This window comes from Protopterus annectens, chromosome 7.part0, assembly GCF_019279795.1.
Source record: "Protopterus annectens isolate FY-2018-M chromosome 7.part0, PAN1.0, whole genome shotgun sequence".
NCBI lineage: Eukaryota > Metazoa > Chordata > Ceratodontiformes > Protopteridae > Protopterus > Protopterus annectens.
This window is the reverse complement of record NC_056739.1, coordinates 1,612,988,567-1,613,000,812: the sequence shown is the minus strand read 5'-3', so window position 1 is coordinate 1,613,000,812 and position 12,246 is coordinate 1,612,988,567.

The following is a 12,246-nucleotide window of genomic DNA, read 5'->3' as shown; positions in this document are numbered from 1 at the left end:
TATTATTAAATATTTTTAAAACCTTCTACCTGTGGCTGGTTTATGTAGAGATAAATAATGCTTTAGAGTACATTATATGTTTATAGAGTTTACTGTCTAAGCCCTTCCAATAAGCCTAGACTGAATAATCACATTTCCATTAGATAATAATATTGCACAGTAATAATTGGACACCCTTTGAAGGGCCTTTTAGTAGCTGATATTATTAGCTGGATGGTGGCAGGGATTACTACTGTATGGTCTGGGTAAAGGGGCACAGCTGGAGAATCTGTGTCAGCCTTTCCCAGGAGTGTCTATAAAGTTGTATAAATACTTATCTCAAAGTGTGTGTGTGTTGTGTCAGCTACTTGGGCAGGGACACGAAGCACTGGTTGGACAGAGAGGGTACTGGAGGTTTTAGCTTGACCAGCTAGGCTGGGACCTGGACCCTATTGCTGTGCCAGTGGGGAGTCTTATTGGGGACCTGGTGAGCAAGGGAGCAACCAGACTGACTGTGATCTCTGTGCACTTAAGGGAAATTGTACTTTACTGTGTGTATTAGTTATCCTTTCCTCTCTTCTAGGAGACAACCTCCCTGGTGTTAGTGGTAAGGATTGAGGCTCCTTGATTGCTGGGCCAGGGCACAGTCGTCACATGTTATTACATGACAATAGCTGTCATTAATCTACAATGTCAGTCTGTCATGATTTTACCAGATGGCCAGAAAAGCACATGTTCATGACTGATGTAAAGAAATCATATGTCAGAGATCAGGACAATATGCACACATATGCAGAGGTCAGAGTAATGGCCATCGTCTATACCTCCCAAGCTGTTGGTGCAAGGAATGTTTACAAAGCCATATATAATGGGGTGACAAAGGCCACGTAATAATGACACCTGTCAAATATTGCTCCTAGAAATATATAACGGTGATAGCATAAAAGAGTTTCCATTAGCATAGATGGTTTGAATAGTATGAAGTGTGCAACTCATAATATCTGCCATTATGTTATGATGTCAGCCCGCAATGGTTTGGCAATGATTTGCCAGACAGACACAGGTGTATGAGAAAATGGACTACTGATATGTGGCATGTGTCAGGACAGTCTGTGTAAACTGTAGAGTTGACAGGTATGTCTGAACCACCCTGTAGGTTGCAGTCCATGTTTGGAAAGGTGTAACCTGTGATGACAATTGAAACAGTTAAAAGAGGCCCCAGAACTGTTGGACAATAAACATGTCATACAGGTCTGTATTGATTGTATAGGGAAGTGATTGCACATCAGAAGCCCCTTAATGTCATTAGAAATACTGTAAGCAAAGGTAATGTCACACAAAGAAGGTGTCATACTAGCATACCAGAGGACATCCTGTGTGTTGCACTTGCCGTGGGCATGCTATGTGCTGCCAACTGTCACATTATTACAACTTCTGTCCCACACTCCACAAATGATAATGTCAAACACACATTGCATGTTGCCTATGTGTATGCAATATGTAGACATGAGAAGGCCCTGTGACTACTGAGTGCCCACAAGATAGGTGAATCTGTTAGGGTCAAAGTCATGGCTGGGCTTGTGAGGGACCTAGTGCCAGTACTCCACTAACCTCCTCTATATGTATGAGCCTTTGGTACTACAGAACACCCAGGTAACATGTATGAAGGCTAGCTGGCTGTGACAAGGGGTATGTATGCAGGGTCACACTGTCTGCCAACAGTGTCCCTCACACACTGTTGCATGCATACACACCTGGTAAACATGTGCATATTCAGCTGTACCTTGGCTATGAAATGTTTGATGTGTTTCCTCTCTGCCATACTCCTCATTGGTAATGTCTGCAGGTCCACAGCCTACAGTCACCTGGAATACAAACAGAATACACCATGTCAGACTACATTCAGTCAGCGGTACTAATGCCAATAATGCATCATGGCTAAAAAGGTACATACACTTTGATGTGTAGCCATACCAAATGCCAGCAGACAGCACCTTACACAGCATTACATAGCTACACTGTACTATATTCACCCTGTGATTCAGACCCATATTAGCATGTCCCTGCATTGATGGTATGGATGACAGGGATGTGGCACAGGTATCATCATATGCACAGAGTGTGGTGTGGGTTTGCCAGAGGCCTAGACTAGGCCATAAGGTTGACATCATATGTGTGTGTGTGTTTGGAGGGGGTGTTCTCTAAATGGGCTGTGCAGAGTTTCTGGGTGTGTCTGGTGATGACCTGCCTGTGATAGAGATGTGTGTGTGTGTTTGTATGTACAAAGTCAAATGCCCTACACAGGGGTATGTTGGAAAGTTGTGGACCATACATGGCAGGATGTACAATTCACTCTTTCCAGCCACAGACATGGGAACTGGTCATGTCAGGGGTCTCACTGGCACCACCAGGCCCAAGGCCAGATATAGTACTACTCCCCAATGGTGACTGCTGTCTGCTGGATCCATGTCCCTGATGGGACCACCTGCCCATGGCCTGCTAAATTGTGGTGTGGACAGCACCCCTCCCTTCGGTAGTGCTGGTGGTACTGCCACTATGGGAGTGTGAATGTGCATGGCCACGTGGACCCTCAGCTGATTTTGGTGCTGACCTACATCCACATGACCAATGCCCATCCCCTACCACATGCTCTAGCACAGACATTCCATGGTTGAGGATTGCCAATGTCTCACCCTACCGTTTCTCCATGACATCACTATTGTAATGTTTGGCCTCAGCAAGGGCATGTAGGTCATCACACATGGCAGGAAGAGTTACATCCAAGACCCTGAGTATCTGCCTGGTGTTGCAGTCAGTATGTGCCTGTGCCTCCATGATAGTCCAAAACATGCGTCTGGTGACACCTGCTGTGGCACTTGCAACAGGGGCTTGATGGGCAGCAGTCTTCCTTCAAGCACCCCTGTCCATCTGCCTGTGTGGGACCTCACCTGCTGTTTGGCTATGGCTAGTGTCTACACTCACATTTGCCATAGTCACCAAACTAGCCTGTTCCATGCCACCACCCACTAACTACCCATTATCTGTGGCTGCTGGGGACTGGGTATGTATGGGCATTGTGACTGTGTGTGAGGACATTGTGGTAGACAGTGGGATGCCAACCAATGGCACAGATTCAGCCCCCGACAATCCCACTTGTGCCTCACTATGACCACCATCATTGTCAGATTCTGCAGAGTCACTGACATCAGGTTCTGAGTGGGAGGGACCCTGACCCCCATGTCCACCTGTGAGGGGAAGACAACAAATGTAAATTTATACCTGCACTATAAAGTTTGCTGGTACAGACACACACACACACACACACACACACACACACACACACACACACACACACACACACACACACACACACACACACACACACACACGCACACACACACACACACACACACACACACACACACACACACACACACACACACACACACACACACACATATATATACAGGTGAGGTGGCACAAAGGCATTACACAGACCTCACATTATCCGAATGCTGACATGCACGACACACAGTCAGACCACAACATACACACTCTGGACAGGCCCTCAACATCATCCAGTGCAGCCATTTCCACTTAATGTTACTACTAATATACTACTCTGGGATACATGAGTAGTGTTAGTAGGTGATGGGCCTTCACCTAGCACACACTGCACCCATGTACACATAACTGCTGTACACCTGTATAGCACAGTGCCTACTCCTACAGAACATACCTCTCAACTGTACAGATATTCACATAATGTCTAGAGTTTTGGCTCACATTTTTTGGTCTGTTCCTCATAAATTTTGTGTTTGTCTGAAAAATTACTGGGATGATCTGAGGATTGAAGTCACTAATTATTGACATACATTTGAGTTTCAGACAATAAATCCTGCAGTAAATGTATGTTAAAACAAATCATGTTACTCTAGCAACTTATAAGGGTAGTATAAGGGTAGTATAAGGGTAGTATAAGCTTATAAGGGTAATATTTAAAATATGTCCCTATTTTTGGGCCTTTGTCCCCCCATTTTGTCAGGCTTGGTCCAGATTTCTTGCACTGACAGGTTGTAAGGTATGCTACAGAAATATTACATCTCCTGCAAATAGGCCCCTGTGATGACCACTGTGATGCAGTGCAGTGAATCCCACCACAACTGAACATGCACATATCACAATATGGCTAAGAGTAACTTGTGTGCATGGTAAAATGCATGCTCTCAACATGCCTAGGGTATTCGTGAGCCACAACAGGACATTTCCATACTCACTGGCTCCAGGCTGCTGTTCCACATCCAGGCCAGAGGGACCTATGCAGTTGTGGAAGAGAGGTATTGTCAGCAGGCTCACATGTGGCACTGGTGCAGGATGAATGCTGCATTTCTGCACATGTACATTACAAGTTCTGATACTACACAGTTTGCTGTCATTCACCATAATGTGCACTTCTGTGCATTACAAAACCCCACCCACAAATGCATTTTGACCTGACATATGCATCTATATACACTATGGATGCCAGTATGGCTGCTACAGTAGTCATTTGATGTCCACTGGGGCCTTACTTGGATGGTCCTCACCCGTTGTTTGGGTGCCACCCACCCTCGCGATGTGGGTGTGTTGAGGTTGATGGTGTGCAGTGGCTGCCCCAAGGTTGGCTAGGAGCTCCTCAGTAGGTGTCACTGGTGCCTGCATAGCAGGACCCCCACCTGTGGCTGAAATGTCCCTGGCCACAACAACAGCCCTTTGCTAAGCATGGTGTATTAGGTCAGTTGCCCTGTGTCTGACATGCTCATAGGTATGGTCATGCTGACCCACATTGTTCACCCTTCTGACAAGGTCATCCCACAGGGCAGTCCACTCCCACAACTGCTGCCGGCTATGGTCAAACATGATCCTGTGGTGCTGTATAATGATCTCAGTGATTTCCATAGTCTCAGCCTCACTGTAGGGTGGGTGTCTACCACGCTGCATTTCACCTGGAAGACATAAACAGGGAAACACATCACAGGACCTCATACATTTGTCAACATTATTTACAGAACCTGCACATCAACATTAACTAGCACTAGCCACCACTTACGACCACATCATATCCCTGTCATCTATCAGCACAGTATGAGCTTGCATTGCACTCCTGGTCCTGATGTGTCATGTTCCCCCCAGTGAGGGCCAGTCATTTGCATAATCCTCTATTCATCATTCACATTTGTGTAGAGGAATGACAGTGGCCATCTTCCTTGCAGATGGGATGTCTCTGGTGCTCAGGCTTTGTTTGACTACAGTGTGTAATGAAGCTGACAGCACATGCCTGAGTTCATGTAGGATGCAGACAGGGATGTTATCAGGTTCCATGGAGACTTCATTTTGTTTCCATTGAGTAGGCATTACAGACCTGCTCCCTGATGATGAGGGGAGGGGGGGCGTGTGCTGTGCATATCCAGCTATACTGATGGGGGGACAAGGGGGGGACGTTTTCACTTAATCTGTCTGCAGTGAGTTGGCTATAGCTATGGCATGTGTGTATGTGGTGTGTTTGACCACCAGTACAGGGTTGGTTGGGTTGTTGCCTCTGAGATTAAAGATATATGTGAAGAAGGCCTTGTGAATGGCCTTGGTGGATGTGTCCAATTTGTACTCATAGTTAGCCTTACAGTGATTCACCTGTGACCTTATATGCTTGTTCAGACAAAGGTGAAATTGCTTCCAATTTGATGCCTGCTCCTACTTGACCCTGTACAGCCAATATATCGACCTATTATGTGGTTTGTATATTGCTGCTGTCCACCAAAGGGGATTACTCTACTTTGGTGGAGGTGGGTTTTATGAGTCAGGTATTGCTGAGTCCATACAGCTATGTAGGTGCTCCTATAGATGTTTGTTGTAGACATGGACATGAAGTCATAACACAGTTGGACACCTCTCCAATTTCAACCTGGTAATCATGCTTATTCTAGTACTCATTTCTGTGTCATGGCAATGCAACAACCTGTAGTTGTAGACATTTATGCCTGTTTGATGCACTAAAACTAAGATTACACACATGTACAACATGTGCAGCTTATTTACCTGATGTTTTGCAACTCATGTCTGCTGTTTTGAGGCTTCCAGCTACACCTACTAATACATACATGTGCACAGGTAATACCTGATATACATTTCTCTTCTATGACAGTATGGCACACTGTGTTTACTCTCTTGCTGCTCAGTCATACCTCTCAACCTGTTAGAGCAGGACATCTGGATGCTGGCACACATAAATGGGGACAATGGCCCAAAAATAATGAAACTCTATTAATATTGCTGTGACACACTTAAGTCAGTTGATAGCACAGTAGGTTTTGCATTCACAGTAATACCCTGGAGGATATGACATCCAACATTCATATGTTTGCTATTATGTTGTGATGGTCGGTCTTCTCCGATTTGCCAATGATTTGCCAGACATAACACAACTCTATGAGAAAGTGACTACAAATATGAGGTACATACGTGGTCGGTGTGCAGAACACTGGACAGTTGAATGGTACGAGCTCAGTATATCATATGCAGTTCAACACACAATAATGCAACAGTTGTCCACTATGCACATACCCTATATAGGTCTCTTAGATTTGTAAGACAAGCATATGTATTATAGTGGTATTCACAAATCACATATGGATATTTACAACATCCCAATAGCTGGCCAGGCAGTGTCACAGTCAGTATTGTGCAACAGACACTCCAGTAGTAGTCATATGTGAGTTGACCTTTCCTGGGGTGACTCAAGGGCCAGAGCTGTGATCTATGTGGGTATATATCACATAGTCAAACAGTCATAAGTTTGACTATGTAAATATCGAACCCGGAAGTTCAAAATGTAAGAACTTTGAACGCTCAGAACATCGATTTTTTTTCCCCAGGGAAAAAAATTGCTATTCCGATACACAACATAAAAACACATGAACACTTCAGGCTATTACTAACGTGGGGGGCTTTGCCCCCACACCCCACAATGTGGGGGGATGTGCCCCCACACCCCCCTACTTAAATATACCAACTTCAAGTTTGCACCACAGTGGAGGAAATAGTAAAGCCGTGGAAACGGTCCACCAAATTTTTTCACTGGGAAAAAATTTGGTGTTCCGCGGCTTCGCTATTTTTACATTTCGAACTTCCCAGTTTGATGTTTCAGCATTTGGACACTTGTGTGTTCAAAGTAATGATATAGACCCATCTATGTCACTGCAGACAGAGCCAGATGTGATGGCCATAGGTGCTGAACAGCAATATATCAGTAGAGCAAGTCTTGTTGAGACATATTGTTTAACTTCCTATTTCCCATTATTGCATACCCCCTTCTGCATTCCATTGCATGCTTACTTGTTTGACATACCTGTTTTTTTCCCCCAGTATTCTTGATGTTTCTCACTTTCTCTGTGTCTTACTATGTACAGGAAAATACCTGTTTTGCATAGGCAGCAGCTTGCCTTTTGCAGGTAATGCTCATGAGCAGGTGCTGGCCTGTGCACCAATTGGTGTCCTCCACTTGCTAATTGAATGCAGAACAGCTGTGTTGTTATTCCAATAGCCAATGGCATGGCAACACACTCCTATAATTGACTACTTCATGTGGGAGTTGGCCCTTTTCCTTGCCTGTGAGGAGGACATCATGGAGGTCTGTGAACTACAGCATCACAGAGGGTAGGTAGAAATATCTCTTGCAACAAGATATGTGGAGACCACCCAACAAAATGGCGGAGGAGGTGCATAGCGCATATTTTTGGTCTGTTCCCCATAACAGTTGTGGGTGTCCAAAAATCACTACATGATGACAATCATTTGTGTTTCAGACCTGAAATCTATCAGAAAATATATGTTAAAACAAACCATGATACTGTATTAAACATCTAAGCTTATAACAGCCATATTTCAAAAATGTCACTATTGTTTGGCATTTATCCCCCCATTTTGTCAGGCATTTTGCAGATATCTTGTAGTAAGAGGTTGAGTATATATATATATATATATATATATATATATACACACACACACATATTTAAGTATATAATATATATAAATATATATTAATATTAATATATATTATAATATATATAAGTATGTAATATATATATTAATATTAATATATATTAATATATATATATATTAATATATATTATTTGTTATATATTATACTTATAAAATAAATATATATATATATATATATATATATATATATATATATATATATATATATATATATATATTCATGTCAGATGACCTCATCCTTTCATAGGTTCATAGGTTCGTAGGTAGGTACTAGGCTATCTGCCCAAGGGCATTTATAAGCCTAGCCAGAATGTGTTGGCTTTCTCCTCCCTTTTAGATTAGTTTCCTGAGCGTCTGTCCAGCAGGGCCACTGAAGTGATCCCAGGGGTAAATTTACGATTTCCCATCCACTCGTCAAGATTTCTCTTGAAGAGAGTCAGTGAGGATCGTTGCCTAACATAGATTGGGATTCTATTCCAGAGTGAGGGAAGTCTCTGGGACAGGAATCTATCCCTCCAGCATGTCCTATTTATTGTTGTGCTGAGGTTTAAATCCCTAGAGTGTGTGGCTCTAAGAGATTTGGTTTTCTTGAGGTGGAGCATGATCATTAATTCCGGGTTAGACATGGCCTTGTACATCAGGCAGAGATCACCTCTGAGTAGGCTGTAAGCAACCGAATAGAGCTGGAGTTTCTTTAGTCGAGCTACATAGAGCATCTGTTTGAGGCCCATGATCCTCTTGGTGAGGTACTTCTGTGGTCTTTCCAGCTGTTGCAGGTTTTGAGTAAGGTACATCACAAATGGGGCATTGTACTCTATTATGGGCCTGATGAGTGATGGGTAGAGGGGCACAATAACCTCTCGATCTAGATGTGAACCCTTTTGTGATTAGGTGGGCTACATAGAAGGATTTTCTAACCACTTTGGCAATGTGATTATCAAAGGAGAGGTTGCTGTCTACTTGGGTCCCCAGATCCCTAATTACCTCTTCCGTACTTAGTGGATTACCACCTATGTGGTAGTTCGTGGGCACTTTGTTTTTCCCGAAGGGAATGACTATGCACTTTTTGGCATTTAGCTTGAAGCCATGGTTCTGGCACCAGGTATTCATCTCCATGAGACCCTTCTGGAGGACGTCTGTGTCAGCTGGAGAGTCGATTATGGCCCCCAGTTTGCAATCATCTGCGAATTTGGTCAGCCATAGTCCTCCCATGCTTGCCTGTACCTCAGAGAAGTATATACCGAACAGGAGGGGTCTCAGGACTGAACCCTGTGGGATGCCACTTGTAACCAGTTTAGAGTCGGACATGGCACCCGCAACTCTGACCATGTGAGTTCTATCCATGAGCCAGTTGGCAACCCATCTCGTGACATAGGGGTTTATGTTCAAGCTGGTAAGCTTATCTATAATGCCAGAGTGGGGAATGGTGTTGAAGGCCTTTGCGAGGTCCAGGTGGGCTGTGTGGACTACCTTTCCCTCATCTATGGCCTTAGTAACTGTTTCAAAGAAGTTAACTAGGTTTAGGAGGCAAAATCTGCCTTTAATAAAGCTGAATTGGGTAGGGTCCAGTGTCTGGAGGTTCCCAATGTCTCTGTTAATGAGTTCCATGATGATGCACTCCATAGTTATGCAGACCAGGCTAGTCAGGCTTATGGGGCGATAGTTCCCAGGATCCATTGTGGCACCACCTTTGTGGAATGGGATAACTGTTGCTGTACGCCATTCTTTGGGTACATAGCCTGTGGTAAGGCTGAGTTTGAACAGTGAATTTAGGTGAGGGGTTAGTTCATTTTGGAGCTCATGTAAGACGTAGCCTGGGATGCCATCTGGTCCCATTGATGCTGTGTTTTTGGCTTTGGAAATGGCTGTTTTCACCTGTGTGTCTGTGATGTCTGGGGCTCTACATTCTTCTGGGATGGACACGGGCCCTTTTGGGGGTGGGGGGCTAAAGTTTGCACTGAACCTGTCAGCCAGGATGTTGGCAATGTCAGTTAGTTCAGTGTATTTTTTGCCATTTTGCATTAGCTCAGAGCAGATCTGAGAGTTACCACCTAGATTCTTGACATAGCTAAAGAAAGCTTTGTGATTATCTTTAGAGTCTTTGGTGATTTTTCTTTCGAAGCTGGCCTTGGATGATTTCATGAGGGATCGTAGTTTCTTGCTAATACTGATTAGGGATGCCTTCCTTTTTGGGATTTTGCTTTATCATGTAATAGTTTCCTCCTTCTGTTGTATAGCTTATTTATGGCCGGGGTCCACCAGACTGGTTTTCTCTTTTTGGAGGAGTGAGTCTTGGTTTTACTTGGGATGGCTCGATCCATGCATTCCTGTAGGTGCTCATATAATGCATTTGTAAAGGATTCTGCAGTTTGGGTAGCATTATCCTTTAGCAAGGGGGCTTTGAAACTTTCCACCTCGGTCTTGAGAAGTGTGAAGTTTGCTTTAGAAAAGTTTTTCACAGTGGTTTCCTTGACTGGGGGTGGGATCAGGATGTGGATGTCCAGTGTGATTAGTTTATGGTCTGATCTTACCAGCGACGGGTTTACCTCTGGTGTGGAATATTGATCCCCCATGTTGGTGATGATCAGGTCCAATATGTCGTCACCTCTTGTGGGAGTGGTGACCAGTTGTTCCAGGGCATTTGAGTTTATAAACTCTAGGAAGCGTTGGGCAAAGGAGTTAGTACTTGAGTAGTTTTCCCAGTCAATGTTTGGGTAGTTGAAATCACCCAATATCATGGTGTTAGGTAGGACCTTCATATTTTACAGTGTTCTCAGAAATGCTGAGTGGGGGTCCTGAGACAAGGTGGGGGATCTGTAGCAAGCTACAATCTGCAAAAGCAGCTTTGCCCACTGTTAGTTGCACATGGATGGTCTCCGAGGCCTCGTGCTGTGCCACTAACCTGGAGGTGTGGGTATCCTTGATGAAAATGGATACACCCCTGCCTTTTGTATTTCGGTCCGGGTTCTGGGGCCAAAAGGTATGGTATGAGTTGTAGCCTGGTAGTGCTGGGGTGCTCTCTGGAGCCTTGAACCAGGTTTCTGTTACTGCACAGATATCGATTCTCTCCATACTGAGGAGTGCCTCGACTGCGTGCATTTTGAGGTTTAGACTTCTGGCATTGAGTAGCATTACCCTCAGTTTTTGGTTTCTTGTGTTGTTTACAGAGGTGAGTTTGTCTTTTGAGCCTTGCCTAAAAAGGCACTATGGGGGTAGCAAGAGCCTTGGCCAGTATGCGAAAGCCTAAGGACGACAGGTGCAAGCCGTCTCTGACGAAGCAATGTGGCTTGTCAAGCATGTCATCCCAGGCTGACAAACACTGGATCCCCTTTGAATGACACCAAAAGCTTAGCCAATTGTTAAAATTGATCATTTTATCTTTATACTGTGGCATCACTCTTGGTGAGGGCAAGATGCTACTCAGGGTCAGGGTCATACCGTCCTGGGCTACATGATCAGAGAGCTCCTCTATGTCTCGTTTCATGTAGTCCAGGGAGGTACATCTCAGGTCATTCACACCAACATGGACAATGACAGAGTCATATTTGTATTTGTTCTGGAGTAACCTGAGTGCTTGTGTTATGTGGCGGATCCTGGCACCTGACAGGCAGCTTACAGTAACCTTCTCCTTGTTCAGTCTAGTGAGTGGGATGTCAGTGTGCCTGACAATAGAGTCACCTATTACTAGTGTATTGGGTGCATTATTTAGCCTTAAGGGCTGTGATTGCGTGGCACACTGACTTTGTGAAGTATGTGATACGTGGTTGTTGTTGGGGGGTGGAAGTTGCTTAGATGTCTGCTTTGGAGGTCACTGCTGCTTTGGCAGATTTTTATTTAGAGGCTCTGAGTATGTTTTTGTGTCTTTATGTGTGTTGTTTGCTGGTGCAGATATGACTGGTCTATGTGAGACTGGTAGTGTGGTGCAAGTGTTTCCCTTCTCCTCATGACTGACTGTTCCAGTCTTGGGTTGAGAGAGCTTGGCCTCCAGTTTGGCTGTATAGTTGCATCTCTCACATACATTTGTGTTTGTTAGAAGGAGGAGAGGGTTGTCTGTGTACATGAGGCAATTGTAACATTGCCTCAAAATGCCCAGATTCACCAGCTGGACTGGAGAGTACACCTGAAACTGCCCTTTGGACATGCCTGAATAGATAAAGTGAACTGTTTTACTGATTGTCCGGTAGGGATGACTAGAGAGCCTTGTACTTCTGTATAGTATAAGGGGGTGTG